Below are 25,458 nucleotides of genomic sequence, written 5' to 3'. Positions count from 1 at the left end.
ACACATTTCTTCTTCTTCCGTCATCGTAACAAGCAAACATGTCGACTCGATTCGTGTAATATTGACTTCGCTGACGCTAGAAAACCCGTGCTATATCGATGCCAGGGGCAACTCGTGTGCGGAGAACGAGACACAAGAAGGAGTGAGTCTCTCCACCGTATGAGAGGCAGTATCTAGCAGATACACACGGTAAAACATACGACTTGCGTTAGCTCATAAATTGCTACACGTCATCGTCTGCAAGCTAAAATGGACACATCTGCACTGGCCAGGGAGGCGACACTTGTACTAACACCAGGTGGACGGCTGTGAGACGCGGAGATGAGCTGCGGCTTCTGGGCGCGACTGTAACGCTGCGCCCTGGATCAAATAGCACTGCACATTGCTGGTGACCCACGTGTTTAGTAGTGACGCAACTGCTAGGATGCAGCTGAACGTCCGCCTTTTGAGAGCGAGAAAATTTTCGCAGTCGGCAGGACTCGAACCTACGCTCCCAGAGGGAATCTGATTTCAAGTCAGACGCCTTAACCACTCGGCCACGACTGCCGGTGGCGGAAGCGACTCCCGACAACTGAAACCGCCATCTTTAGAAGCAATCTGATGGCAGAAAACGGCGTGGCCTCACTCTTTTCTGTAGGGTTTCCATTAGCCGTTACGAAAGTGTATTAATTTTCGCCCAGACAGGGACTTGAACCCAGGACCCTTTGGTTGAAAACCTAGCGCTCTACCGACTCAGCTATGCGGGCCCACGCACGAGCATTATCGTACAGCTGCGCGGTGCGCGAGTGATTCGTATGTCGTAATTACTGGCTTATGGCTCCAATGGCGACTTCACCGACTTCCCACTGACGCACCGCTGACGCTAGTTTTCTGTCGTCTTAAAACGATCGACATACCTCCAAGCAGCTGCGAGATCTTAAGAAAAGAAACGCTGCACCCACCACTGCTTTGGCCGCACTCGAGTGATGGAAATTGCGATTCTTAAAAAGAAAATGAAATGTTCGCTCTGTCCATCACTTTCGAGCACATCTGTGAACTCACGATCTCAGCGACGGCTTTCTGCAGTCCCAGCGTCAGTGTCAGTGTGAGGTGAACCGATAGCCACAGTAAGCAGCGGTCGTCGCGAAAACTCAGTATTCTTAAAACGGAAATTTTCGTCTTGTTGAGAATGGCGTCACTGGTTTGCACCCGCATTCGCCCACGCATGTCACATGTGTGCGAAAATGTTTGCTCCTCTGTACGCAAAATCGCACGCAGCCGGTAGGATTCGAACCTACGCTCCCAGAGGGAATCTGATTTCGAGTCAGACGCCTTAACCACTCGGCCACGACTGCCGTTAGCGCGGTGTTCTCCCGACACATGCAACTGCTACCGTTTAAAGCACTGTGGTGTCAGTAAACGGCGTAACTGCATTATTTTCCGTAGCGTTTCCACCGCTACCAGACGAATCGCTACCAAAGTGTTAAAATTTCCGCCTCGACGGGGACTTGAACCCTGGACCCTTAGGTTAAAAGCCTAATGCTCTACCAACTGAGCTATTCGGGCTCAGACGAGGCTGCAAAACCTCCCACAATGCACAACCATACATTGACTCATGTCCTTTACTGTTGTGCAATCGCTGTATGGGGCCGTTACTAATAAAACGTCGCCTACATGCTGTCTACAAACTTATCACGCTAAGCTCGTAACACACTCTCGAAGACTGCTGGCACACGATGTAACAACAAATTGCACTAGTTGTTACGCCTCATACGTCGGAGCAGAGAATTTACGTGTTTTGTCGACACTCACTGGGCAATTGGAAAATTCACAAGCATTTCGAATGCAATGTTTCCCACGCTTTCGCTCATTTCACGGTTCCGTTGAAGACGTTCTTCACCACCTGACACAGAAAAAGGAATGCAGTCGGTAGGATATTTTTAATTCTTTTGCTTCTAGGGGAGTTAGTTGTCTAGTGAGTTCCTCTTATGGCATGCACTAGACAACCAGAACAGCTACAGGAGAGAGTCATTTTTGTTGTCAGCGGTAGTTGCATTATCACAAACGCAGAGTAATTCCATTGGCGTCGCATCAAAACGAATACCTGCCGAAACCCGGGATCGAACCAGGGACCTTTAGATCTTCAGTCTAACGCTCTCCCAACTGAGCTATTTCGGCTGACGTTGAACGTTGCCATTTGCATGTGTTCGTTAACCTCTGCCTCGTTGCCAATTTCACAGTCACCTTCGTCTGATAAGACACAGGGGCGCTGAAAGGCGAGCAGCCGATGCAGTGAAGTTCCACACACATTTCTTCTTCTTCCGTCATCGTAACAAGCAAACATGTCGACTCGATTCGTGTAATATTGACTTCGCTGACGCTAGAAAACCCGTGCTATATCGATGCCAGGGGCAACTCGTGTGCGGAGAACGAGACACAAGAAGGAGTGAGTCTCTCCACCGTATGAGAGGCAGTATCTAGCAGATACACACGGTAAAACATACGACTTGCGTTAGCTCATAAATTGCTACACGTCATCGTCTGCAAGCTAAAATGGACACATCTGCACTGCCCAGTGAGGCGACACTTGTACTAACACCAGGTGGACGGCTGTGAGACGCGGAGATGAGCTGCGGCTTCTGGGCGCGACTGTAACGCTGCGCCCTGGATCAAATAGCACTGCACATTGCTGGTGACCCACGTGTTTAGTAGTGACGCAACTGCTAGGATGCAGCTGAACGTCCGCCTTTTGAGAGCGAGAAAATTTTCGCAGTCGGCAGGACTCGAACCTACGCTCCCAGAGGGAATCTGATTTCAAGTCAGACGCCTTAACCACTCGGCCACGACTGCCGGTGGCGGAAGCGACTCCCGACAACTGAAACCGCCATCTTTAGAAGCAATCTGATGGCAGAAAACGGCGTGGCCTCACTCTTTTCTGTAGGGTTTCCATTAGCCGTTACGAAAGTGTATTAATTTTCGCCCAGACAGGGACTTGAACCCAGGACCCTTTGGTTGAAAACCTAGCGCTCTACCGACTCAGCTATGCGGGCCCACGCACGAGCATTATCGTACAGCTGCGCGGTGCGCGAGTGATTCGTATGTCGTAATTACTGGCTTATGGCTCCAATGGCGACTTCACCGACTTCCCACTGACGCACCGCTGACGCTAGTTTTCTGTCGTCTTAAAACGATCGACATACCTCCAAGCAGCTGCGAGATCTTAAGAAAAGAAACGCTGCACCACTGCTTTGGCCGCACTCGAGTGATGGAAATTGCGATTCTTAAAAAGAAAATGAAATGTTCGCTCTGTCCATCACTTTCGAGCACATCTGTGAACTCACGATCTCAGCGACGGCTTTCTGCAGTCCCAGCGTCAGTGTCAGTGTGAGGTGAACCGATAGCCACAGTAAGCAGCGGTCGTCGCGAAAACTCAGTATTCTTAAAACGGAAATTTTCGTCTTGTTGAGAATGGCGTCACTGGTTTGCACCCGCATTCGCCCACGCATGTCACATGTGTGCGAAAATGTTTGCTCCTCTGTACGCAAAATCGCACGCAGCCGGTAGGATTCGAACCTACGCTCCCAGAGGGAATCTGATTTCGAGTCAGACGCCTTAACCACTCGGCCACGACTGCCGTTAGCGCGGTGTTCTCCCGACACATGCAACTGCTACCGTTTAAAGCACTGTGGTGTCAGTAAACGGCGTAACTGCATTATTTTCCGTAGCGTTTCCACCGCTACCAGACGAATCGCTACCAAAGTGTTAAAATTTCCGCCTCGACGGGGACTTGAACCCTGGACCCTTAGGTTAAAAGCCTAATGCTCTACCAACTGAGCTATTCGGGCTCAGACGAGGCTGCAAAACCTCCCACAATGCACAACCATACATTGACTCATGTCCTTTACTGTTGTGCAATCGCTGTATGGGGCCGTTACTAATAAAACGTCGCCTACATGCTGTCTACAAACTTATCACGCTAAGCTCGTAACACACTCTCGAAGACTGCTGGCACACGATGTAACAACAAATTGCACTAGTTGTTACGCCTCATACGTCGGAGCAGAGAATTTACGTGTTTTGTCGACACTCACTGGGCAATTGGAAAATTCACAAGCATTTCGAATGCAATGTTTCCCACGCTTTCGCTCATTTCACGGTTCCGTTGAAGACGTTCTTCACCACCTGACACAGAAAAAGGAATGCAGTCGGTAGGATATTTTTAATTCTTTTGCTTCTAGGGGAGTTAGTTGTCTAGTGAGTTCCTCTTATGGCATGCACTAGACAACCAGAACAGCTACAGGAGAGAGTCATTTTTGTTGTCAGCGGTAGTTGCATTATCACAAACGCAGAGTAATTCCATTGGCGTCGCATCAAAACGAATACCTGCCGAAACCCGGGATCGAACCAGGGACCTTTAGATCTTCAGTCTAACGCTCTCCCAACTGAGCTATTTCGGCTGACGTTGAACGTTGCCATTTGCATGTGTTCGTTAACCTCTGCCTCGTTGCCAATTTCACAGTCACCTTCGTCTGATAAGACACAGGGGCGCTGAAAGGCGAGCAGCCGATGCAGTGAAGTTCCACACACATTTCTTCTTCTTCCGTCATCGTAACAAGCAAACATGTCGACTCGATTCGTGTAATATTGACTTCGCTGACGCTAGAAAACCCGTGCTATATCGATGCCAGGGGCAACTCGTGTGCGGAGAACGAGACACAAGAAGGAGTGAGTCTCTCCACCGTATGAGAGGCAGTATCTAGCAGATACACACGGTAAAACATACGACTTGCGTTAGCTCATAAATTGCTACACGTCATCGTCTGCAAGCTAAAATGGACACATCTGCACTGCCCAGTGAGGCGACACTTGTACTAACACCAGGTGGACGGCTGTGAGACGCGGAGATGAGCTGCGGCTTCTGGGCGCGACTGTAACGCTGCGCCCTGGATCAAATAGCACTGCACATTGCTGGTGACCCACGTGTTTAGTAGTGACGCAACTGCTAGGATGCAGCTGAACGTCCGCCTTTTGAGAGCGAGAAAATTTTCGCAGTCGGCAGGACTCGAACCTACGCTCCCAGAGGGAATCTGATTTCAAGTCAGACGCCTTAACCACTCGGCCACGACTGCCGGTGGCGGAAGCGACTCCCGACAACTGAAACCGCCATCTTTAGAAGCAATCTGATGGCAGAAAACGGCGTGGCCTCACTCTTTTCTGTAGGGTTTCCATTAGCCGTTACGAAAGTGTATTAATTTTCGCCCAGACAGGGACTTGAACCCAGGACCCTTTGGTTGAAAACCTAGCGCTCTACCGACTCAGCTATGCGGGCCCACGCACGAGCATTATCGTACAGCTGCGCGGTGCGCGAGTGATTCGTATGTCGTAATTACTGGCTTATGGCTCCAATGGCGACTTCACCGACTTCCCACTGACGCACCGCTGACGCTAGTTTTCTGTCGTCTTAAAACGATCGACATACCTCCAAGCAGCTGCGAGATCTTAAGAAAAGAAACGCTGCACCACTGCTTTGGCCGCACTCGAGTGATGGAAATTGCGATTCTTAAAAAGAAAATGAAATGTTCGCTCTGTCCATCACTTTCGAGCACATCTGTGAACTCACGATCTCAGCGACGGCTTTCTGCAGTCCCAGCGTCAGTGTCAGTGTGAGGTGAACCGATAGCCACAGTAAGCAGCGGTCGTCGCGAAAACTCAGTATTCTTAAAACGGAAATTTTCGTCTTGTTGAGAATGGCGTCACTGGTTTGCACCCGCATTCGCCCACGCATGTCACATGTGTGCGAAAATGTTTGCTCCTCTGTACGCAAAATCGCACGCAGCCGGTAGGATTCGAACCTACGCTCCCAGAGGGAATCTGATTTCGAGTCAGACGCCTTAACCACTCGGCCACGACTGCCGTTAGCGCGGTGTTCTCCCGACACATGCAACTGCTACCGTTTAAAGCACTGTGGTGTCAGTAAACGGCGTAACTGCATTATTTTCCGTAGCGTTTCCACCGCTACCAGACGAATCGCTACCAAAGTGTTAAAATTTCCGCCTCGACGGGGACTTGAACCCTGGACCCTTAGGTTAAAAGCCTAATGCTCTACCAACTGAGCTATTCGGGCTCAGACGAGGCTGCAAAACCTCCCACAATGCACAACTATACATTGACTCATGTCCTTTACTGTTGTGCAATCGCTGTATGGGGCCGTTACTAATAAAACGTCGCCTACATGCTGTCTACAAACTTATCACGCTAAGCTCGTAACACACTCTCGAAGACTGCTGGCACACGATGTAACAACAAATTGCACTAGTTGTTACGCCTCATACGTCGGAGCAGAGAATTTACGTGTTTTGTCGACACTCACTGGGCAATTGGAAAATTCACAAGCATTTCGAATGCAATGTTTCCCACGCTTTCGCTCATTTCACGGTTCCGTTGAAGACGTTCTTCACCACCTGACACAGAAAAAGGAATGCAGTCGGTAGGATATTTTTAATTCTTTTGCTTCTAGGGGAGTTAGTTGTCTAGTGAGTTCCTCTTATGGCATGCACTAGACAACCAGAACAGCTACAGGAGAGAGTCATTTTTGTTGTCAGCGGTAGTTGCATTATCACAAACGCAGAGTAATTCCATTGGCGTCGCATCAAAACGAATACCTGCCGAAACCCGGGATCGAACCAGGGACCTTTAGATCTTCAGTCTAACGCTCTCCCAACTGAGCTATTTCGGCTGACGTTGAACGTTGCCATTTGCATGTGTTCGTTAACCTCTGCCTCGTTGCCAATTTCACAGTCACCTTCGTCTGATAAGACACAGGGGCGCTGAAAGGCGAGCAGCCGATGCAGTGAAGTTCCACACACATTTCTTCTTCTTCCGTCATCGTAACAAGCAAACATGTCGACTCGATTCGTGTAATATTGACTTCGCTGACGCTAGAAAACCCGTGCTATATCGATGCCAGGGGCAACTCGTGTGCGGAGAACGAGACACAAGAAGGAGTGAGTCTCTCCACCGTATGAGAGGCAGTATCTAGCAGATACACACGGTAAAACATACGACTTGCGTTAGCTCATAAATTGCTACACGTCATCGTCTGCAAGCTAAAATGGACACATCTGCACTGCCCAGTGAGGCGACACTTGTACTAACACCAGGTGGACGGCTGTGAGACGCGGAGATGAGCTGCGGCTTCTGGGCGCGACTGTAACGCTGCGCCCTGGATCAAATAGCACTGCACATTGCTGGTGACCCACGTGTTTAGTAGTGACGCAACTGCTAGGATGCAGCTGAACGTCCGCCTTTTGAGAGCGAGAAAATTTTCGCAGTCGGCAGGACTCGAACCTACGCTCCCAGAGGGAATCTGATTTCAAGTCAGACGCCTTAACCACTCGGCCACGACTGCCGGTGGCGGAAGCGACTCCCGACAACTGAAACCGCCATCTTTAGAAGCAATCTGATGGCAGAAAACGGCGTGGCCTCACTCTTTTCTGTAGGGTTTCCATTAGCCGTTACGAAAGTGTATTAATTTTCGCCCAGACAGGGACTTGAACCCAGGACCCTTTGGTTGAAAACCTAGCGCTCTACCGACTCAGCTATGCGGGCCCACGCACGAGCATTATCGTACAGCTGCGCGGTGCGCGAGTGATTCGTATGTCGTAATTACTGGCTTATGGCTCCAATGGCGACTTCACCGACTTCCCACTGACGCACCGCTGACGCTAGTTTTCTGTCGTCTTAAAACGATCGACATACCTCCAAGCAGCTGCGAGATCTTAAGAAAAGAAACGCTGCACCACTGCTTTGGCCGCACTCGAGTGATGGAAATTGCGATTCTTAAAAAGAAAATGAAATGTTCGCTCTGTCCATCACTTTCGAGCACATCTGTGAACTCACGATCTCAGCGACGGCTTTCTGCAGTCCCAGCGTCAGTGTCAGTGTGAGGTGAACCGATAGCCACAGTAAGCAGCGGTCGTCGCGAAAACTCAGTATTCTTAAAACGGAAATTTTCGTCTTGTTGAGAATGGCGTCACTGGTTTGCACCCGCATTCGCCCACGCATGTCACATGTGTGCGAAAATGTTTGCTCCTCTGTACGCAAAATCGCACGCAGCCGGTAGGATTCGAACCTACGCTCCCAGAGGGAATCTGATTTCGAGTCAGACGCCTTAACCACTCGGCCACGACTGCCGTTAGCGCGGTGTTCTCCCGACACATGCAACTGCTACCGTTTAAAGCACTGTGGTGTCAGTAAACGGCGTAACTGCATTATTTTCCGTAGCGTTTCCACCGCTACCAGACGAATCGCTACCAAAGTGTTAAAATTTCCGCCTCGACGGGGACTTGAACCCTGGACCCTTAGGTTAAAAGCCTAATGCTCTACCAACTGAGCTATTCGGGCTCAGACGAGGCTGCAAAACCTCCCACAATGCACAACTATACATTGACTCATGTCCTTTACTGTTGTGCAATCGCTGTATGGGGCCGTTACTAATAAAACGTCGCCTACATGCTGTCTACAAACTTATCACGCTAAGCTCGTAACACACTCTCGAAGACTGCTGGCACACGATGTAACAACAAATTGCACTAGTTGTTACGCCTCATACGTCGGAGCAGAGAATTTACGTGTTTTGTCGACACTCACTGGGCAATTGGAAAATTCACAAGCATTTCGAATGCAATGTTTCCCACGCTTTCGCTCATTTCACGGTTCCGTTGAAGACGTTCTTCACCACCTGACACAGAAAAAGGAATGCAGTCGGTAGGATATTTTTAATTCTTTTGCTTCTAGGGGAGTTAGTTGTCTAGTGAGTTCCTCTTATGGCATGCACTAGACAACCAGAACAGCTACAGGAGAGAGTCATTTTTGTTGTCAGCGGTAGTTGCATTATCACAAACGCAGAGTAATTCCATTGGCGTCGCATCAAAACGAATACCTGCCGAAACCCGGGATCGAACCAGGGACCTTTAGATCTTCAGTCTAACGCTCTCCCAACTGAGCTATTTCGGCTGACGTTGAACGTTGCCATTTGCATGTGTTCGTTAACCTCTGCCTCGTTGCCAATTTCACAGTCACCTTCGTCTGATAAGACACAGGGGCGCTGAAAGGCGAGCAGCCGATGCAGTGAAGTTCCACACACATTTCTTCTTCTTCCGTCATCGTAACAAGCAAACATGTCGACTCGATTCGTGTAATATTGACTTCGCTGACGCTAGAAAACCCGTGCTATATCGATGCCAGGGGCAACTCGTGTGCGGAGAACGAGACACAAGAAGGAGTGAGTCTCTCCACCGTATGAGAGGCAGTATCTAGCAGATACACACGGTAAAACATACGACTTGCGTTAGCTCATAAATTGCTACACGTCATCGTCTGCAAGCTAAAATGGACACATCTGCACTGCCCAGTGAGGCGACACTTGTACTAACACCAGGTGGACGGCTGTGAGACGCGGAGATGAGCTGCGGCTTCTGGGCGCGACTGTAACGCTGCGCCCTGGATCAAATAGCACTGCACATTGCTGGTGACCCACGTGTTTAGTAGTGACGCAACTGCTAGGATGCAGCTGAACGTCCGCCTTTTGAGAGCGAGAAAATTTTCGCAGTCGGCAGGACTCGAACCTACGCTCCCAGAGGGAATCTGATTTCAAGTCAGACGCCTTAACCACTCGGCCACGACTGCCGGTGGCGGAAGCGACTCCCGACAACTGAAACCGCCATCTTTAGAAGCAATCTGATGGCAGAAAACGGCGTGGCCTCACTCTTTTCTGTAGGGTTTCCATTAGCCGTTACGAAAGTGTATTAATTTTCGCCCAGACAGGGACTTGAACCCAGGACCCTTTGGTTGAAAACCTAGCGCTCTACCGACTCAGCTATGCGGGCCCACGCACGAGCATTATCGTACAGCTGCGCGGTGCGCGAGTGATTCGTATGTCGTAATTACTGGCTTATGGCTCCAATGGCGACTTCACCGACTTCCCACTGACGCACCGCTGACGCTAGTTTTCTGTCGTCTTAAAACGATCGACATACCTCCAAGCAGCTGCGAGATCTTAAGAAAAGAAACGCTGCACCACTGCTTTGGCCGCACTCGAGTGATGGAAATTGCGATTCTTAAAAAGAAAATGAAATGTTCGCTCTGTCCATCACTTTCGAGCACATCTGTGAACTCACGATCTCAGCGACGGCTTTCTGCAGTCCCAGCGTCAGTGTCAGTGTGAGGTGAACCGATAGCCACAGTAAGCAGCGGTCGTCGCGAAAACTCAGTATTCTTAAAACGGAAATTTTCGTCTTGTTGAGAATGGCGTCACTGGTTTGCACCCGCATTCGCCCACGCATGTCACATGTGTGCGAAAATGTTTGCTCCTCTGTACGCAAAATCGCACGCAGCCGGTAGGATTCGAACCTACGCTCCCAGAGGGAATCTGATTTCGAGTCAGACGCCTTAACCACTCGGCCACGACTGCCGTTAGCGCGGTGTTCTCCCGACACATGCAACTGCTACCGTTTAAAGCACTGTGGTGTCAGTAAACGGCGTAACTGCATTATTTTCCGTAGCGTTTCCACCGCTACCAGACGAATCGCTACCAAAGTGTTAAAATTTCCGCCTCGACGGGGACTTGAACCCTGGACCCTTAGGTTAAAAGCCTAATGCTCTACCAACTGAGCTATTCGGGCTCAGACGAGGCTGCAAAACCTCCCACAATGCACAACTATACATTGACTCATGTCCTTTACTGTTGTGCAATCGCTGTATGGGGCCGTTACTAATAAAACGTCGCCTACATGCTGTCTACAAACTTATCACGCTAAGCTCGTAACACACTCTCGAAGACTGCTGGCACACGATGTAACAACAAATTGCACTAGTTGTTACGCCTCATACGTCGGAGCAGAGAATTTACGTGTTTTGTCGACACTCACTGGGCAATTGGAAAATTCACAAGCATTTCGAATGCAATGTTTCCCACGCTTTCGCTCATTTCACGGTTCCGTTGAAGACGTTCTTCACCACCTGACACAGAAAAAGGAATGCAGTCGGTAGGATATTTTTAATTCTTTTGCTTCTAGGGGAGTTAGTTGTCTAGTGAGTTCCTCTTATGGCATGCACTAGACAACCAGAACAGCTACAGGAGAGAGTCATTTTTGTTGTCAGCGGTAGTTGCATTATCACAAACGCAGAGTAATTCCATTGGCGTCGCATCAAAACGAATACCTGCCGAAACCCGGGATCGAACCAGGGACCTTTAGATCTTCAGTCTAACGCTCTCCCAACTGAGCTATTTCGGCTGACGTTGAACGTTGCCATTTGCATGTGTTCGTTAACCTCTGCCTCGTTGCCAATTTCACAGTCACCTTCGTCTGATAAGACACAGGGGCGCTGAAAGGCGAGCAGCCGATGCAGTGAAGTTCCACACACATTTCTTCTTCTTCCGTCATCGTAACAAGCAAACATGTCGACTCGATTCGTGTAATATTGACTTCGCTGACGCTAGAAAACCCGTGCTATATCGATGCCAGGGGCAACTCGTGTGCGGAGAACGAGACACAAGAAGGAGTGAGTCTCTCCACCGTATGAGAGGCAGTATCTAGCAGATACACACGGTAAAACATACGACTTGCGTTAGCTCATAAATTGCTACACGTCATCGTCTGCAAGCTAAAATGGACACATCTGCACTGCCCAGTGAGGCGACACTTGTACTAACACCAGGTGGACGGCTGTGAGACGCGGAGATGAGCTGCGGCTTCTGGGCGCGACTGTAACGCTGCGCCCTGGATCAAATAGCACTGCACATTGCTGGTGACCCACGTGTTTAGTAGTGACGCAACTGCTAGGATGCAGCTGAACGTCCGCCTTTTGAGAGCGAGAAAATTTTCGCAGTCGGCAGGACTCGAACCTACGCTCCCAGAGGGAATCTGATTTCAAGTCAGACGCCTTAACCACTCGGCCACGACTGCCGGTGGCGGAAGCGACTCCCGACAACTGAAACCGCCATCTTTAGAAGCAATCTGATGGCAGAAAACGGCGTGGCCTCACTCTTTTCTGTAGGGTTTCCATTAGCCGTTACGAAAGTGTATTAATTTTCGCCCAGACAGGGACTTGAACCCAGGACCCTTTGGTTGAAAACCTAGCGCTCTACCGACTCAGCTATGCGGGCCCACGCACGAGCATTATCGTACAGCTGCGCGGTGCGCGAGTGATTCGTATGTCGTAATTACTGGCTTATGGCTCCAATGGCGACTTCACCGACTTCCCACTGACGCACCGCTGACGCTAGTTTTCTGTCGTCTTAAAACGATCGACATACCTCCAAGCAGCTGCGAGATCTTAAGAAAAGAAACGCTGCACCACTGCTTTGGCCGCACTCGAGTGATGGAAATTGCGATTCTTAAAAAGAAAATGAAATGTTCGCTCTGTCCATCACTTTCGAGCACATCTGTGAACTCACGATCTCAGCGACGGCTTTCTGCAGTCCCAGCGTCAGTGTCAGTGTGAGGTGAACCGATAGCCACAGTAAGCAGCGGTCGTCGCGAAAACTCAGTATTCTTAAAACGGAAATTTTCGTCTTGTTGAGAATGGCGTCACTGGTTTGCACCCGCATTCGCCCACGCATGTCACATGTGTGCGAAAATGTTTGCTCCTCTGTACGCAAAATCGCACGCAGCCGGTAGGATTCGAACCTACGCTCCCAGAGGGAATCTGATTTCGAGTCAGACGCCTTAACCACTCGGCCACGACTGCCGTTAGCGCGGTGTTCTCCCGACACATGCAACTGCTACCGTTTAAAGCACTGTGGTGTCAGTAAACGGCGTAACTGCATTATTTTCCGTAGCGTTTCCACCGCTACCAGACGAATCGCTACCAAAGTGTTAAAATTTCCGCCTCGACGGGGACTTGAACCCTGGACCCTTAGGTTAAAAGCCTAATGCTCTACCAACTGAGCTATTCGGGCTCAGACGAGGCTGCAAAACCTCCCACAATGCACAACTATACATTGACTCATGTCCTTTACTGTTGTGCAATCGCTGTATGGGGCCGTTACTAATAAAACGTCGCCTACATGCTGTCTACAAACTTATCACGCTAAGCTCGTAACACACTCTCGAAGACTGCTGGCACACGATGTAACAACAAATTGCACTAGTTGTTACGCCTCATACGTCGGAGCAGAGAATTTACGTGTTTTGTCGACACTCACTGGGCAATTGGAAAATTCACAAGCATTTCGAATGCAATGTTTCCCACGCTTTCGCTCATTTCACGGTTCCGTTGAAGACGTTCTTCACCACCTGACACAGAAAAAGGAATGCAGTCGGTAGGATATTTTTAATTCTTTTGCTTCTAGGGGAGTTAGTTGTCTAGTGAGTTCCTCTTATGGCATGCACTAGACAACCAGAACAGCTACAGGAGAGAGTCATTTTTGTTGTCAGCGGTAGTTGCATTATCACAAACGCAGAGTAATTCCATTGGCGTCGCATCAAAACGAATACCTGCCGAAACCCGGGATCGAACCAGGGACCTTTAGATCTTCAGTCTAACGCTCTCCCAACTGAGCTATTTCGGCTGACGTTGAACGTTGCCATTTGCATGTGTTCGTTAACCTCTGCCTCGTTGCCAATTTCACAGTCACCTTCGTCTGATAAGACACAGGGGCGCTGAAAGGCGAGCAGCCGATGCAGTGAAGTTCCACACACATTTCTTCTTCTTCCGTCATCGTAACAAGCAAACATGTCGACTCGATTCGTGTAATATTGACTTCGCTGACGCTAGAAAACCCGCGCTATATCGATGCCAGGGGCAACTCGTGTGCGGAGAACGAGACACAAGAAGGAGTGAGTCTCTCCACCGTATGAGAGGCAGTATCTAGCAGATACACACGGTAAAACATACGACTTGCGTTAGCTCATAAATTGCTACACGTCATCGTCTGCAAGCTAAAATGGACACATCTGCACTGCCCAGTGAGGCGACACTTGTACTAACACCAGGTGGACGGCTGTGAGACGCGGAGATGAGCTGCGGCTTCTGGGCGCGACTGTAACGCTGCGCCCTGGATCAAATAGCACTGCACATTGCTGGTGACCCACGTGTTTAGTAGTGACGCAACTGCTAGGATGCAGCTGAACGTCCGCCTTTTGAGAGCGAGAAAATTTTCGCAGTCGGCAGGACTCGAACCTACGCTCCCAGAGGGAATCTGATTTCAAGTCAGACGCCTTAACCACTCGGCCACGACTGCCGGTGGCGGAAGCGACTCCCGACAACTGAAACCGCCATCTTTAGAAGCAATCTGATGGCAGAAAACGGCGTGGCCTCACTCTTTTCTGTAGGGTTTCCATTAGCCGTTACGAAAGTGTATTAATTTTCGCCCAGACAGGGACTTGAACCCAGGACCCTTTGGTTGAAAACCTAGCGCTCTACCGACTCAGCTATGCGGGCCCACGCACGAGCATTATCGTACAGCTGCGCGGTGCGCGAGTGATTCGTATGTCGTAATTACTGGCTTATGGCTCCAATGGCGACTTCACCGACTTCCCACTGACGCACCGCTGACGCTAGTTTTCTGTCGTCTTAAAACGATCGACATACCTCCAAGCAGCTGCGAGATCTTAAGAAAAGAAACGCTGCACCACTGCTTTGGCCGCACTCGAGTGATGGAAATTGCGATTCTTAAAAAGAAAATGAAATGTTCGCTCTGTCCATCACTTTCGAGCACATCTGTGAACTCACGATCTCAGCGACGGCTTTCTGCAGTCCCAGCGTCAGTGTCAGTGTGAGGTGAACCGATAGCCACAGTAAGCAGCGGTCGTCGCGAAAACTCAGTATTCTTAAAACGGAAATTTTCGTCTTGTTGAGAATGGCGTCACTGGTTTGCACCCGCATTCGCCCACGCATGTCACATGTGTGCGAAAATGTTTGCTCCTCTGTACGCAAAATCGCACGCAGCCGGTAGGATTCGAACCTACGCTCCCAGAGGGAATCTGATTTCGAGTCAGACGCCTTAACCACTCGGCCACGACTGCCGTTAGCGCGGTGTTCTCCCGACACATGCAACTGCTACCGTTTAAAGCACTGTGGTGTCAGTAAACGGCGTAACTGCATTATTTTCCGTAGCGTTTCCACCGCTACCAGACGAATCGCTACCAAAGTGTTAAAATTTCCGCCTCGACGGGGACTTGAACCCTGGACCCTTAGGTTAAAAGCCTAATGCTCTACCAACTGAGCTATTCGGGCTCAGACGAGGCTGCAAAACCTCCCACAATGCACAACTATACATTGACTCATGTCCTTTACTGTTGTGCAATCGCTGTATGGGGCCGTTACTAATAAAACGTCGCCTACATGCTGTCTACAAACTTATCACGCTAAGCTCGTAACACACTCTCGAAGACTGCTGGCACACGATGTAACAACAAATTGCACTAGTTGTTACGCCTCATACGTCGGAGCAGAGAATTTACGTGTTTTGTCGACACTCACTGGGCAATTGGAAAATTCACAAGCATTTCGAATGCAATGTTTCCCACGCTTTCGCTCATTTCACGGTTCCGTTGAAGACGTTCTTCACCACCTGACACAGAAAAAGGAATGCAGTCGGTAGGATATTTTTAATTCTTTTGCTTCTAGGGGAGTTAGTTGTCTAGTGAGTTCCTCTTATGGCATGCACTAGACAACCAGAACAGCTACAGGAGAGAGTCATTTTTGTTGTCAGCGGTAGTTGCATTATCACAAACGCAGAGTAATTCCATTGGCGTCGCATCAAAACGAATACCTGCCGAAACCCGGGATCGAACCAGGGACCTTTAGATCTTCAGTCTAACGCTCTCCCAACTGAGCTATTTCGGCTGACGTTGAACGTTGCCATTTGCATGTGTTCGTTAACCTCTGCCTCGTTGCCAATTTCACAGTCACCTTCGTCTGATAAGACACAGGGGCGCTGAAAGGCGAGCAGCCGATGCAGTGAAGTTCCACACACATTTCTTCTTCTTCCGTCATCGTAACAAGCAAACATGTCGACTCGATTCGTGTAATATTGACTTCGCTGACGCTAGAAAACCCGTGCTATATCGATGCCAGGGGCAACTCGTGTGCGGAGAACGAGACACAAGAAGGAGTGAGTCTCTCCACCGTATGAGAGGCAGTATCTAGCAGATACACACGGTAAAACATACGACTTGCGTTAGCTCATAAATTGCTACACGTCATCGTCTGCAAGCTAAAATGGACACATCTGCACTGCCCAGTGAGGCGACACTTGTACTAACACCAGGTGGACGGCTGTGAGACGCGGAGATGAGCTGCGGCTTCTGGGCGCGACTGTAACGCTGCGCCCTGGATCAAATAGCACTGCACATTGCTGGTGACCCACGTGTTTAGTAGTGACGCAACTGCTAGGATGCAGCTGAACGTCCGCCTTTTGAGAGCGAGAAAATTTTCGCAGTCGGCAGGACTCGAACCTACGCTCCCAGAGGGAATCTGATTTCAAGTCAGACGCCTTAACCACTCGGCCACGACTGCCGGTGGCGGAAGCGACTCCCGACAACTGAAACCGCCATCTTTAGAAGCAATCTGATGGCAGAAAACGGCGTGGCCTCACTCTTTTCTGTAGGGTTTCCATTAGCCGTTACGAAAGTGTATTAATTTTCGCCCAGACAGGGACTTGAACCCAGGACCCTTTGGTTGAAAACCTAGCGCTCTACCGACTCAGCTATGCGGGCCCACGCACGAGCATTATCGTACAGCTGCGCGGTGCGCGAGTGATTCGTATGTCGTAATTACTGGCTTATGGCTCCAATGGCGACTTCACCGACTTCCCACTGACGCACCGCTGACGCTAGTTTTCTGTCGTCTTAAAACGATCGACATACCTCCAAGCAGCTGCGAGATCTTAAGAAAAGAAACGCTGCACCACTGCTTTGGCCGCACTCGAGTGATGGAAATTGCGATTCTTAAAAAGAAAATGAAATGTTCGCTCTGTCCATCACTTTCGAGCACATCTGTGAACTCACGATCTCAGCGACGGCTTTCTGCAGTCCCAGCGTCAGTGTCAGTGTGAGGTGAACCGATAGCCACAGTAAGCAGCGGTCGTCGCGAAAACTCAGTATTCTTAAAACGGAAATTTTCGTCTTGTTGAGAATGGCGTCACTGGTTTGCACCCGCATTCGCCCACGCATGTCACATGTGTGCGAAAATGTTTGCTCCTCTGTACGCAAAATCGCACGCAGCCGGTAGGATTCGAACCTACGCTCCCAGAGGGAATCTGATTTCGAGTCAGACGCCTTAACCACTCGGCCACGACTGCCGTTAGCGCGGTGTTCTCCCGACACATGCAACTGCTACCGTTTAAAGCACTGTGGTGTCAGTAAACGGCGTAACTGCATTATTTTCCGTAGCGTTTCCACCGCTACCAGACGAATCGCTACCAAAGTGTTAAAATTTCCGCCTCGACGGGGACTTGAACCCTGGACCCTTAGGTTAAAAGCCTAATGCTCTACCAACTGAGCTATTCGGGCTCAGACGAGGCTGCAAAACCTCCCACAATGCACAACTATACATTGACTCATGTCCTTTACTGTTGTGCAATCGCTGTATGGGGCCGTTACTAATAAAACGTCGCCTACATGCTGTCTACAAACTTATCACGCTAAGCTCGTAACACACTCTCGAAGACTGCTGGCACACGATGTAACAACAAATTGCACTAGTTGTTACGCCTCATACGTCGGAGCAGAGAATTTACGTGTTTTGTCGACACTCACTGGGCAATTGGAAAATTCACAAGCATTTCGAATGCAATGTTTCCCACGCTTTCGCTCATTTCACGGTTCCGTTGAAGACGTTCTTCACCACCTGACACAGAAAAAGGAATGCAGTCGGTAGGATATTTTTAATTCTTTTGCTTCTAGGGGAGTTAGTTGTCTAGTGAGTTCCTCTTATGGCATGCACTAGACAACCAGAACAGCTACAGGAGAGAGTCATTTTTGTTGTCAGCGGTAGTTGCATTATCACAAACGCAGAGTAATTCCATTGGCGTCGCATCAAAACGAATACCTGCCGAAACCCGGGATCGAACCAGGGACCTTTAGATCTTCAGTCTAACGCTCTCCCAACTGAGCTATTTCGGCTGACGTTGAACGTTGCCATTTGCATGTGTTCGTTAACCTCTGCCTCGTTGCCAATTTCACAGTCACCTTCGTCTGATAAGACACAGGGGCGCTGAAAGGCGAGCAGCCGATGCAGTGAAGTTCCACACACATTTCTTCTTCTTCCGTCATCGTAACAAGCAAACATGTCGACTCGATTCGTGTAATATTGACTTCGCTGACGCTAGAAAACCCGTGCTATATCGATGCCAGGGGCAACTCGTGTGCGGAGAACGAGACACAAGAAGGAGTGAGTCTCTCCACCGTATGAGAGGCAGTATCTAGCAGATACACACGGTAAAACATACGACTTGCGTTAGCTCATAAATTGCTACACGTCATCGTCTGCAAGCTAAAATGGACACATCTGCACTGCCCAGTGAGGCGACACTTGTACTAACACCAGGTGGACGGCTGTGAGACGCGGAGATGAGCTGCGGCTTCTGGGCGCGACTGTAACGCTGCGCCCTGGATCAAATAGCACTGCACATTGCTGGTGACCCACGTGTTTAGTAGTGACGCAACTGCTAGGATGCAGCTGAACGTCCGCCTTTTGAGAGCGAGAAAATTTTCGCAGTCGGCAGGACTCGAACCTACGCTCCCAGAGGGAATCTGATTTCAAGTCAGACGCCTTAACCACTCGGCCACGACTGCCGGTGGCGGAAGCGACTCCCGACAACTGAAACCGCCATCTTTAGAAGCAATCTGATGGCAGAAAACGGCGTGGCCTCACTCTTTTCTGTAGGGTTTCCATTAGCCGTTACGAAAGTGTATTAATTTTCGCCCAGACAGGGACTTGAACCCAGGACCCTTTGGTTGAAAACCTAGCGCTCTACCGACTCAGCTATGCGGGCCCACGCACGAGCATTATCGTACAGCTGCGCGGTGCGCGAGTGATTCGTATGTCGTAATTACTGGCTTATGGCTCCAATGGCGACTTCACCGACTTCCCACTGACGCACCGCTGACGCTAGTTTTCTGTCGTCTTAAAACGATCGACATACCTCCAAGCAGCTGCGAGATCTTAAGAAAAGAAACGCTGCACCACTGCTTTGGCCGCACTCGAGTGATGGAAATTGCGATTCTTAAAAAGAAAATGAAATGTTCGCTCTGTCCATCACTTTCGAGCACATCTGTGAACTCACGATCTCAGCGACGGCTTTCTGCAGTCCCAGCGTCAGTGTCAGTGTGAGGTGAACCGATAGCCACAGTAAGCAGCGGTCGTCGCGAAAACTCAGTATTCTTAAAACGGAAATTTTCGTCTTGTTGAGAATGGCGTCACTGGTTTGCACCCGCATTCGCCCACGCATGTCACATGTGTGCGAAAATGTTTGCTCCTCTGTACGCAAAATCGCACGCAGCCGGTAGGATTCGAACCTACGCTCCCAGAGGGAATCTGATTTCGAGTCAGACGCCTTAACCACTCGGCCACGACTGCCGTTAGCGCGGTGTTCTCCCGACACATGCAACTGCTACCGTTTAAAGCACTGTGGTGTCAGTAAACGGCGTAACTGCATTATTTTCCGTAGCGTTTCCACCGCTACCAGACGAATCGCTACCAAAGTGTTAAAATTTCCGCCTCGACGGGGACTTGAACCCTGGACCCTTAGGTTAAAAGCCTAATGCTCTACCAACTGAGCTATTCGGGCTCAGACGAGGCTGCAAAACCTCCCACAATGCACAACTATACATTGACTCATGTCCTTTACTGTTGTGCAATCGCTGTATGGGGCCGTTACTAATAAAACGTCGCCTACATGCTGTCTACAAACTTATCACGCTAAGCTCGTAACACACTCTCGAAGACTGCTGGCACACGATGTAACAACAAATTGCACTAGTTGTTACGCCTCATACGTCGGAGCAGAGAATTTACGTGTTTTGTCGACACTCACTGGGCAATTGGAAAATTCACAAGCATTTCGAATGCAATGTTTCCCACGCTTTCGCTCATTTCACGGTTCCGTTGAAGACGTTCTTCACCACCTGACACAGAAAAAGGAATGCAGTCGGTAGGATATTTTTAATTCTTTTGCTTCTAGGGGAGTTAGTTGTCTAGTGAGTTCCTCTTATGGCATGCACTAGACAACCAGAACAGCTACAGGAGAGAGTCATTTTTGTTGTCAGCGGTAGTTGCATTATCACAAACGCAGAGTAATTCCATTGGCGTCGCATCAAAACGAATACCTGCCGAAACCCGGGATCGAACCAGGGACCTTTAGATCTTCAGTCTAACGCTCTCCCAACTGAGCTATTTCGGCTGACGTTGTACGTTGCCATTTGCATGTGTTCGTTAACCTCTGCCTCGTTGCCAATTTCACAGTCACCTTCGTCTGATAAGACACAGGGGCGCTGAAAGGCGAGCAGCCGATGCAGTGAAGTTCCACACACATTTCTTCTTCTTCCGTCATCGTAACAAGCAAACATGTCGACTCGATTCGTGTAATATTGACTTCGCTGACGCTAGAAAACCCGTGCTATATCGATGCCAGGGGCAACTCGTGTGCGGAGAACGAGACACAAGAAGGAGTGAGTCTCTCCACCGTATGAGAGGCAGTATCTAGCAGATACACACGGTAAAACATACGACTTGCGTTAGCTCATAAATTGCTACACGTCATCGTCTGCAAGCTAAAATGGACACATCTGCACTGCCCAGTGAGGCGACACTTGTACTAACACCAGGTGGACGGCTGTGAGACGCGGAGATGAGCTGCGGCTTCTGGGCGCGACTGTAACGCTGCGCCCTGGATCAAATAGCACTGCACATTGCTGGTGACCCACGTGTTTAGTAGTGACGCAACTGCTAGGATGCAGCTGAACGTCCGCCTTTTGAGAGCGAGAAAATTTTCGCAGTCGGCAGGACTCGAACCTACGCTCCCAGAGGGAATCTGATTTCAAGTCAGACGCCTTAACCACTCGGCCACGACTGCCGGTGGCGGAAGCGACTCCCGACAACTGAAACCGCCATCTTTAGAAGCAATCTGATGGCAGAAAACGGCGTGGCCTCACTCTTTTCTGTAGGGTTTCCATTAGCCGTTACGAAAGTGTATTAATTTTCGCCCAGACAGGGACTTGAACCCAGGACCCTTTGGTTGAAAACCTAGCGCTCTACCGACTCAGCTATGCGGGCCCACGCACGAGCATTATCGTACAGCTGCGCGGTGCGCGAGTGATTCGTATGTCGTAATTACTGGCTTATGGCTCCAATGGCGACTTCACCGACTTCCCACTGACGCACCGCTGACGCTAGTTTTCTGTCGTCTTAAAACGATCGACATACCTCCAAGCAGCTGCGAGATCTTAAGAAAAGAAACGCTGCACCACTGCTTTGGCCGCACTCGAGTGATGGAAATTGCGATTCTTAAAAAGAAAATGAAATGTTCGCTCTGTCCATCACTTTCGAGCACATCTGTGAACTCACGATCTCAGCGACGGCTTTCTGCAGTCCCAGCGTCAGTGTCAGTGTGAGGTGAACCGATAGCCACAGTAAGCAGCGGTCGTCGCGAAAACTCAGTATTCTTAAAACGGAAATTTTCGTCTTGTTGAGAATGGCGTCACTGGTTTGCACCCGCATTCGCCCACGCATGTCACATGTGTGCGAAAATGTTTGCTCCTCTGTACGCAAAATCGCACGCAGCCGGTAGGATTCGAACCTACGCTCCCAGAGGGAATCTGATTTCGAGTCAGACGCCTTAACCACTCGGCCACGACTGCCGTTAGCGCGGTGTTCTCCCGACACATGCAACTGCTACCGTTTAAAGCACTGTGGTGTCAGTAAACGGCGTAACTGCATTATTTTCCGTAGCGTTTCCACCGCTACCAGACGAATCGCTACCAAAGTGTTAAAATTTCCGCCTCGACGGGGACTTGAACCCTGGACCCTTAGGTTAAAAGCCTAATGCTCTACCAACTGAGCTATTCGGGCTCAGACGAGGCTGCAAAACCTCCCACAATGCACAACTATACATTGACTCATGTCCTTTACTGTTGTGCAATCGCTGTATGGGGCCGTTACTAATAAAACGTCGCCTACATGCTGTCTACAAACTTATCACGCTAAGCTCGTAACACACTCTCGAAGACTGCTGGCACACGATGTAACAACAAATTGCACTAGTTGTTACGCCTCATACGTCGGAGCAGAGAATTTACGTGTTTTGTCGACACTCACTGGGCAATTGGAAAATTCACAAGCATTTCGAATGCAATGTTTCCCACGCTTTCGCTCATTTCACGGTTCCGTTGAAGACGTTCTTCACCACCTGACACAGAAAAAGGAATGCAGTCGGTAGGATATTTTTAATTCTTTTGCTTCTAGGGGAGTTAGTTGTCTAGTGAGTTCCTCTTATGGCATGCACTAGACAACCAGAACAGCTACAGGAGAGAGTCATTTTTGTTGTCAGCGGTAGTTGCATTATCACAAACGCAGAGTAATTCCATTGGCGTCGCATCAAAACGAATACCTGCCGAAACCCGGGATCGAACCAGGGACCTTTAGATCTTCAGTCTAACGCTCTCCCAACTGAGCTATTTCGGCTGACGTTGAACGTTGCCATTTGCATGTGTTCGTTAACCTCTGCCTCGTTGCCAATTTCACAGTCACCTTCGTCTGATAAGACACAGGGGCGCTGAAAGGCGAGCAGCCGATGCAGTGAAGTTCCACACACATTTCTTCTTCTTCCGTCATCGTAACAAGCAAACATGTCGACTCGATTCGTGTAATATTGACTTCGCTGACGCTAGAAAACCCGTGCTATATCGATGCCAGGGGCAACTCGTGTGCGGAGAACGAGACACAAGAAGGAGTGAGTCTCTCCACCGTATGAGAGGCAGTATCTAGCAGATACACACGGTAAAACATACGACTTGCGTTAGCTCATAAATTGCTACACGTCATCGTCTGCAAGCTAAAATGGACACATCTGCACTGCCCAGTGAGGCGACACTTGTACTAACACCAGGTGGACGGCTGTGAGACGCGGAGATGAGCTGCGGCTTCTGGGCGCGACTGTAACGCTGCGCCCTGGATCAAATAGCACTGCACATTGCTGGTGACCCACGTGTTTAGTAGTGACGCAACTGCTAGGATGCAGCTGAACGTCCGCCTTTTGAGAGCGAGAAAATTTTCGCAGTCGGCAGGACTCGAACCTACGCTCCCAGAGGGAATCTGATTTCAAGTCAGACGCCTTAACCACTCGGCCACGACTGCCGGTGGCGGAAGCGACTCCCGACAACTGAAACCGCCATCTTTAGAAGCAATCTGATGGCAGAAAACGGCGTGGCCTCACTCTTTTCTGTAGGGTTTCCATTAGCCGTTACGAAAGTGTATTAATTTTCGCCCAGACAGGGACTTGAACCCAGGACCCTTTGGTTGAAAACCTAGCGCTCTACCGACTCAGCTATGCGGGCCCACGCACGAGCATTATCGTACAGCTGCGCGGTGCGCGAGTGATTCGTATGTCGTAATTACTGGCTTATGGCTCCAATGGCGACTTCACCGACTTCCCACTGACGCACCGCTGACGCTAGTTTTCTGTCGTCTTAAAACGATCGACATACCTCCAAGCAGCTGCGAGATCTTAAGAAAAGAAACGCTGCACCACTGCTTTGGCCGCACTCGAGTGATGGAAATTGCGATTCTTAAAAAGAAAATGAAATGTTCGCTCTGTCCATCACTTTCGAGCACATCTGTGAACTCACGATCTCAGCGACGGCTTTCTGCAGTCCCAGCGTCAGTGTCAGTGTGAGGTGAACCGATAGCCACAGTAAGCAGCGGTCGTCGCGAAAACTCAGTATTCTTAAAACGGAAATTTTCGTCTTGTTGAGAATGGCGTCACTGGTTTGCACCCGCATTCGCCCACGCATGTCACATGTGTGCGAAAATGTTTGCTCCTCTGTACGCAAAATCGCACGCAGCCGGTAGGATTCGAACCTACGCTCCCAGAGGGAATCTGATTTCGAGTCAGACGCCTTAACCACTCGGCCACGACTGCCGTTAGCGCGGTGTTCTCCCGACACATGCAACTGCTACCGTTTAAAGCACTGTGGTGTCAGTAAACGGCGTAACTGCATTATTTTCCGTAGCGTTTCCACCGCTACCAGACGAATCGCTACCAAAGTGTTAAAATTTCCGCCTCGACGGGGACTTGAACCCTGGACCCTTAGGTTAAAAGCCTAATGCTCTACCAACTGAGCTATTCGGGCTCAGACGAGGCTGCAAAACCTCCCACAATGCACAACTATACATTGACTCATGTCCTTTACTGTTGTGCAATCGCTGTATGGGGCCGTTACTAATAAAACGTCGCCTACATGCTGTCTACAAACTTATCACGCTAAGCTCGTAACACACTCTCGAAGACTGCTGGCACACGATGTAACAACAAATTGCACTAGTTGTTACGCCTCATACGTCGGAGCAGAGAATTTACGTGTTTTGTCGACACTCACTGGGCAATTGGAAAATTCACAAGCATTTCGAATGCAATGTTTCCCACGCTTTCGCTCATTTCACGGTTCCGTTGAAGACGTTCTTCACCACCTGACACAGAAAAAGGAATGCAGTCGGTAGGATATTTTTAATTCTTTTGCTTCTAGGGGAGTTAGTTGTCTAGTGAGTTCCTCTTATGGCATGCACTAGACAACCAGAACAGCTACAGGAGAGAGTCATTTTTGTTGTCAGCGGTAGTTGCATTATCACAAACGCAGAGTAATTCCATTGGCGTCGCATCAAAACGAATACCTGCCGAAACCCGGGATCGAACCAGGGACCTTTAGATCTTCAGTCTAACGCTCTCCCAACTGAGCTATTTCGGCTGACGTTGAACGTTGCCATTTGCATGTGTTCGTTAACCTCTGCCTCGTTGCCAATTTCACAGTCACCTTCGTCTGATAAGACACAGGGGCGCTGAAAGGCGAGCAGCCGATGCAGTGAAGTTCCACACACATTTCTTCTTCTTCCGTCATCGTAACAAGCAAACATGTCGACTCGATTCGTGTAATATTGACTTCGCTGACGCTAGAAAACCCGTGCTATATCGATGCCAGGGGCAACTCGTGTGCGGAGAACGAGACACAAGAAGGAGTGAGTCTCTCCACCGTATGAGAGGCAGTATCTAGCAGATACACACGGTAAAACATACGACTTGCGTTAGCTCATAAATTGCTACACGTCATCGTCTGCAAGCTAAAATGGACACATCTGCACTGCCCAGTGAGGCGACACTTGTACTAACACCAGGTGGACGGCTGTGAGACGCGGAGATGAGCTGCGGCTTCTGGGCGCGACTGTAACGCTGCGCCCTGGATCAAATAGCACTGCACATTG

The 25,458-nt window shown here is 49.7% G+C and overlaps 44 non-coding genes across 44 annotated transcripts; all 44 read right to left on the bottom strand.

Annotated features, from left to right (window-relative positions):
• Positions 1-464: 464 nt before the first annotated feature.
• On the bottom strand, positions 465-546 carry Trnas-uga. The gene has a single exon. It is a non-coding gene; the product is annotated as a tRNA-Ser (tRNA).
• Positions 547-1,252: 706 nt separating this feature from the next.
• On the bottom strand, positions 1,253-1,334 carry Trnas-cga. The gene has a single exon. It is a non-coding gene; the product is annotated as a tRNA-Ser (tRNA).
• Positions 1,335-1,472: 138 nt separating this feature from the next.
• On the bottom strand, positions 1,473-1,545 carry Trnak-uuu. The gene has a single exon. It is a non-coding gene; the product is annotated as a tRNA-Lys (tRNA).
• Positions 1,546-2,084: 539 nt separating this feature from the next.
• On the bottom strand, positions 2,085-2,157 carry Trnaf-gaa. The gene has a single exon. It is a non-coding gene; the product is annotated as a tRNA-Phe (tRNA).
• A 590-nt stretch (positions 2,158-2,747) lies between these two features.
• Trnas-uga lies at positions 2,748-2,829 on the bottom strand. Its single transcript has one exon. It is a non-coding gene; the product is annotated as a tRNA-Ser (tRNA).
• A 702-nt stretch (positions 2,830-3,531) lies between these two features.
• Trnas-cga lies at positions 3,532-3,613 on the bottom strand. The gene has a single exon. It is a non-coding gene; the product is annotated as a tRNA-Ser (tRNA).
• Positions 3,614-3,751: 138 nt separating this feature from the next.
• On the bottom strand, positions 3,752-3,824 carry Trnak-uuu. The gene has a single exon. It is a non-coding gene; the product is annotated as a tRNA-Lys (tRNA).
• A 539-nt stretch (positions 3,825-4,363) lies between these two features.
• Trnaf-gaa lies at positions 4,364-4,436 on the bottom strand. Its single transcript has one exon. It is a non-coding gene; the product is annotated as a tRNA-Phe (tRNA).
• Positions 4,437-5,026: 590 nt separating this feature from the next.
• Positions 5,027-5,108, bottom strand: Trnas-uga. The gene has a single exon. It is a non-coding gene; the product is annotated as a tRNA-Ser (tRNA).
• Positions 5,109-5,810: 702 nt separating this feature from the next.
• On the bottom strand, positions 5,811-5,892 carry Trnas-cga. The gene has a single exon. It is a non-coding gene; the product is annotated as a tRNA-Ser (tRNA).
• A 138-nt stretch (positions 5,893-6,030) lies between these two features.
• Trnak-uuu lies at positions 6,031-6,103 on the bottom strand. Its single transcript has one exon. It is a non-coding gene; the product is annotated as a tRNA-Lys (tRNA).
• A 539-nt stretch (positions 6,104-6,642) lies between these two features.
• Trnaf-gaa lies at positions 6,643-6,715 on the bottom strand. Its single transcript has one exon. It is a non-coding gene; the product is annotated as a tRNA-Phe (tRNA).
• Positions 6,716-7,305: 590 nt separating this feature from the next.
• Positions 7,306-7,387, bottom strand: Trnas-uga. The gene has a single exon. It is a non-coding gene; the product is annotated as a tRNA-Ser (tRNA).
• Positions 7,388-8,089: 702 nt separating this feature from the next.
• On the bottom strand, positions 8,090-8,171 carry Trnas-cga. Its single transcript has one exon. It is a non-coding gene; the product is annotated as a tRNA-Ser (tRNA).
• Positions 8,172-8,309: 138 nt separating this feature from the next.
• On the bottom strand, positions 8,310-8,382 carry Trnak-uuu. The gene has a single exon. It is a non-coding gene; the product is annotated as a tRNA-Lys (tRNA).
• Positions 8,383-8,921: 539 nt separating this feature from the next.
• Trnaf-gaa lies at positions 8,922-8,994 on the bottom strand. The gene has a single exon. It is a non-coding gene; the product is annotated as a tRNA-Phe (tRNA).
• Positions 8,995-9,584: 590 nt separating this feature from the next.
• Positions 9,585-9,666, bottom strand: Trnas-uga. Its single transcript has one exon. It is a non-coding gene; the product is annotated as a tRNA-Ser (tRNA).
• Positions 9,667-10,368: 702 nt separating this feature from the next.
• Trnas-cga lies at positions 10,369-10,450 on the bottom strand. Its single transcript has one exon. It is a non-coding gene; the product is annotated as a tRNA-Ser (tRNA).
• A 138-nt stretch (positions 10,451-10,588) lies between these two features.
• Positions 10,589-10,661, bottom strand: Trnak-uuu. Its single transcript has one exon. It is a non-coding gene; the product is annotated as a tRNA-Lys (tRNA).
• Positions 10,662-11,200: 539 nt separating this feature from the next.
• Trnaf-gaa lies at positions 11,201-11,273 on the bottom strand. Its single transcript has one exon. It is a non-coding gene; the product is annotated as a tRNA-Phe (tRNA).
• A 590-nt stretch (positions 11,274-11,863) lies between these two features.
• On the bottom strand, positions 11,864-11,945 carry Trnas-uga. Its single transcript has one exon. It is a non-coding gene; the product is annotated as a tRNA-Ser (tRNA).
• Positions 11,946-12,647: 702 nt separating this feature from the next.
• On the bottom strand, positions 12,648-12,729 carry Trnas-cga. The gene has a single exon. It is a non-coding gene; the product is annotated as a tRNA-Ser (tRNA).
• Positions 12,730-12,867: 138 nt separating this feature from the next.
• On the bottom strand, positions 12,868-12,940 carry Trnak-uuu. The gene has a single exon. It is a non-coding gene; the product is annotated as a tRNA-Lys (tRNA).
• A 539-nt stretch (positions 12,941-13,479) lies between these two features.
• Positions 13,480-13,552, bottom strand: Trnaf-gaa. Its single transcript has one exon. It is a non-coding gene; the product is annotated as a tRNA-Phe (tRNA).
• Positions 13,553-14,142: 590 nt separating this feature from the next.
• Trnas-uga lies at positions 14,143-14,224 on the bottom strand. The gene has a single exon. It is a non-coding gene; the product is annotated as a tRNA-Ser (tRNA).
• A 702-nt stretch (positions 14,225-14,926) lies between these two features.
• Positions 14,927-15,008, bottom strand: Trnas-cga. The gene has a single exon. It is a non-coding gene; the product is annotated as a tRNA-Ser (tRNA).
• Positions 15,009-15,146: 138 nt separating this feature from the next.
• Trnak-uuu lies at positions 15,147-15,219 on the bottom strand. The gene has a single exon. It is a non-coding gene; the product is annotated as a tRNA-Lys (tRNA).
• Positions 15,220-15,758: 539 nt separating this feature from the next.
• Trnaf-gaa lies at positions 15,759-15,831 on the bottom strand. Its single transcript has one exon. It is a non-coding gene; the product is annotated as a tRNA-Phe (tRNA).
• Positions 15,832-16,421: 590 nt separating this feature from the next.
• On the bottom strand, positions 16,422-16,503 carry Trnas-uga. Its single transcript has one exon. It is a non-coding gene; the product is annotated as a tRNA-Ser (tRNA).
• A 702-nt stretch (positions 16,504-17,205) lies between these two features.
• Positions 17,206-17,287, bottom strand: Trnas-cga. The gene has a single exon. It is a non-coding gene; the product is annotated as a tRNA-Ser (tRNA).
• Positions 17,288-17,425: 138 nt separating this feature from the next.
• Trnak-uuu lies at positions 17,426-17,498 on the bottom strand. The gene has a single exon. It is a non-coding gene; the product is annotated as a tRNA-Lys (tRNA).
• Positions 17,499-18,037: 539 nt separating this feature from the next.
• On the bottom strand, positions 18,038-18,110 carry Trnaf-gaa. Its single transcript has one exon. It is a non-coding gene; the product is annotated as a tRNA-Phe (tRNA).
• Positions 18,111-18,700: 590 nt separating this feature from the next.
• On the bottom strand, positions 18,701-18,782 carry Trnas-uga. The gene has a single exon. It is a non-coding gene; the product is annotated as a tRNA-Ser (tRNA).
• A 702-nt stretch (positions 18,783-19,484) lies between these two features.
• Trnas-cga lies at positions 19,485-19,566 on the bottom strand. The gene has a single exon. It is a non-coding gene; the product is annotated as a tRNA-Ser (tRNA).
• Positions 19,567-19,704: 138 nt separating this feature from the next.
• On the bottom strand, positions 19,705-19,777 carry Trnak-uuu. The gene has a single exon. It is a non-coding gene; the product is annotated as a tRNA-Lys (tRNA).
• A 539-nt stretch (positions 19,778-20,316) lies between these two features.
• Positions 20,317-20,389, bottom strand: Trnaf-gaa. The gene has a single exon. It is a non-coding gene; the product is annotated as a tRNA-Phe (tRNA).
• A 590-nt stretch (positions 20,390-20,979) lies between these two features.
• Positions 20,980-21,061, bottom strand: Trnas-uga. The gene has a single exon. It is a non-coding gene; the product is annotated as a tRNA-Ser (tRNA).
• Positions 21,062-21,763: 702 nt separating this feature from the next.
• Positions 21,764-21,845, bottom strand: Trnas-cga. The gene has a single exon. It is a non-coding gene; the product is annotated as a tRNA-Ser (tRNA).
• Positions 21,846-21,983: 138 nt separating this feature from the next.
• Positions 21,984-22,056, bottom strand: Trnak-uuu. Its single transcript has one exon. It is a non-coding gene; the product is annotated as a tRNA-Lys (tRNA).
• A 539-nt stretch (positions 22,057-22,595) lies between these two features.
• Trnaf-gaa lies at positions 22,596-22,668 on the bottom strand. Its single transcript has one exon. It is a non-coding gene; the product is annotated as a tRNA-Phe (tRNA).
• A 590-nt stretch (positions 22,669-23,258) lies between these two features.
• On the bottom strand, positions 23,259-23,340 carry Trnas-uga. The gene has a single exon. It is a non-coding gene; the product is annotated as a tRNA-Ser (tRNA).
• A 702-nt stretch (positions 23,341-24,042) lies between these two features.
• On the bottom strand, positions 24,043-24,124 carry Trnas-cga. The gene has a single exon. It is a non-coding gene; the product is annotated as a tRNA-Ser (tRNA).
• A 138-nt stretch (positions 24,125-24,262) lies between these two features.
• On the bottom strand, positions 24,263-24,335 carry Trnak-uuu. Its single transcript has one exon. It is a non-coding gene; the product is annotated as a tRNA-Lys (tRNA).
• Positions 24,336-24,874: 539 nt separating this feature from the next.
• On the bottom strand, positions 24,875-24,947 carry Trnaf-gaa. The gene has a single exon. It is a non-coding gene; the product is annotated as a tRNA-Phe (tRNA).
• Between the last annotated feature and the right edge of the window lie 511 nt (positions 24,948-25,458).

The sequence above is a fragment of the Schistocerca americana genome, unplaced genomic scaffold (assembly GCF_021461395.2).
Source record: "Schistocerca americana isolate TAMUIC-IGC-003095 unplaced genomic scaffold, iqSchAmer2.1 HiC_scaffold_267, whole genome shotgun sequence".
NCBI classification, from domain to species: domain Eukaryota; kingdom Metazoa; phylum Arthropoda; class Insecta; order Orthoptera; family Acrididae; genus Schistocerca; species Schistocerca americana.
This window is presented reverse-complemented; position numbering and strand designations above follow the sequence as displayed.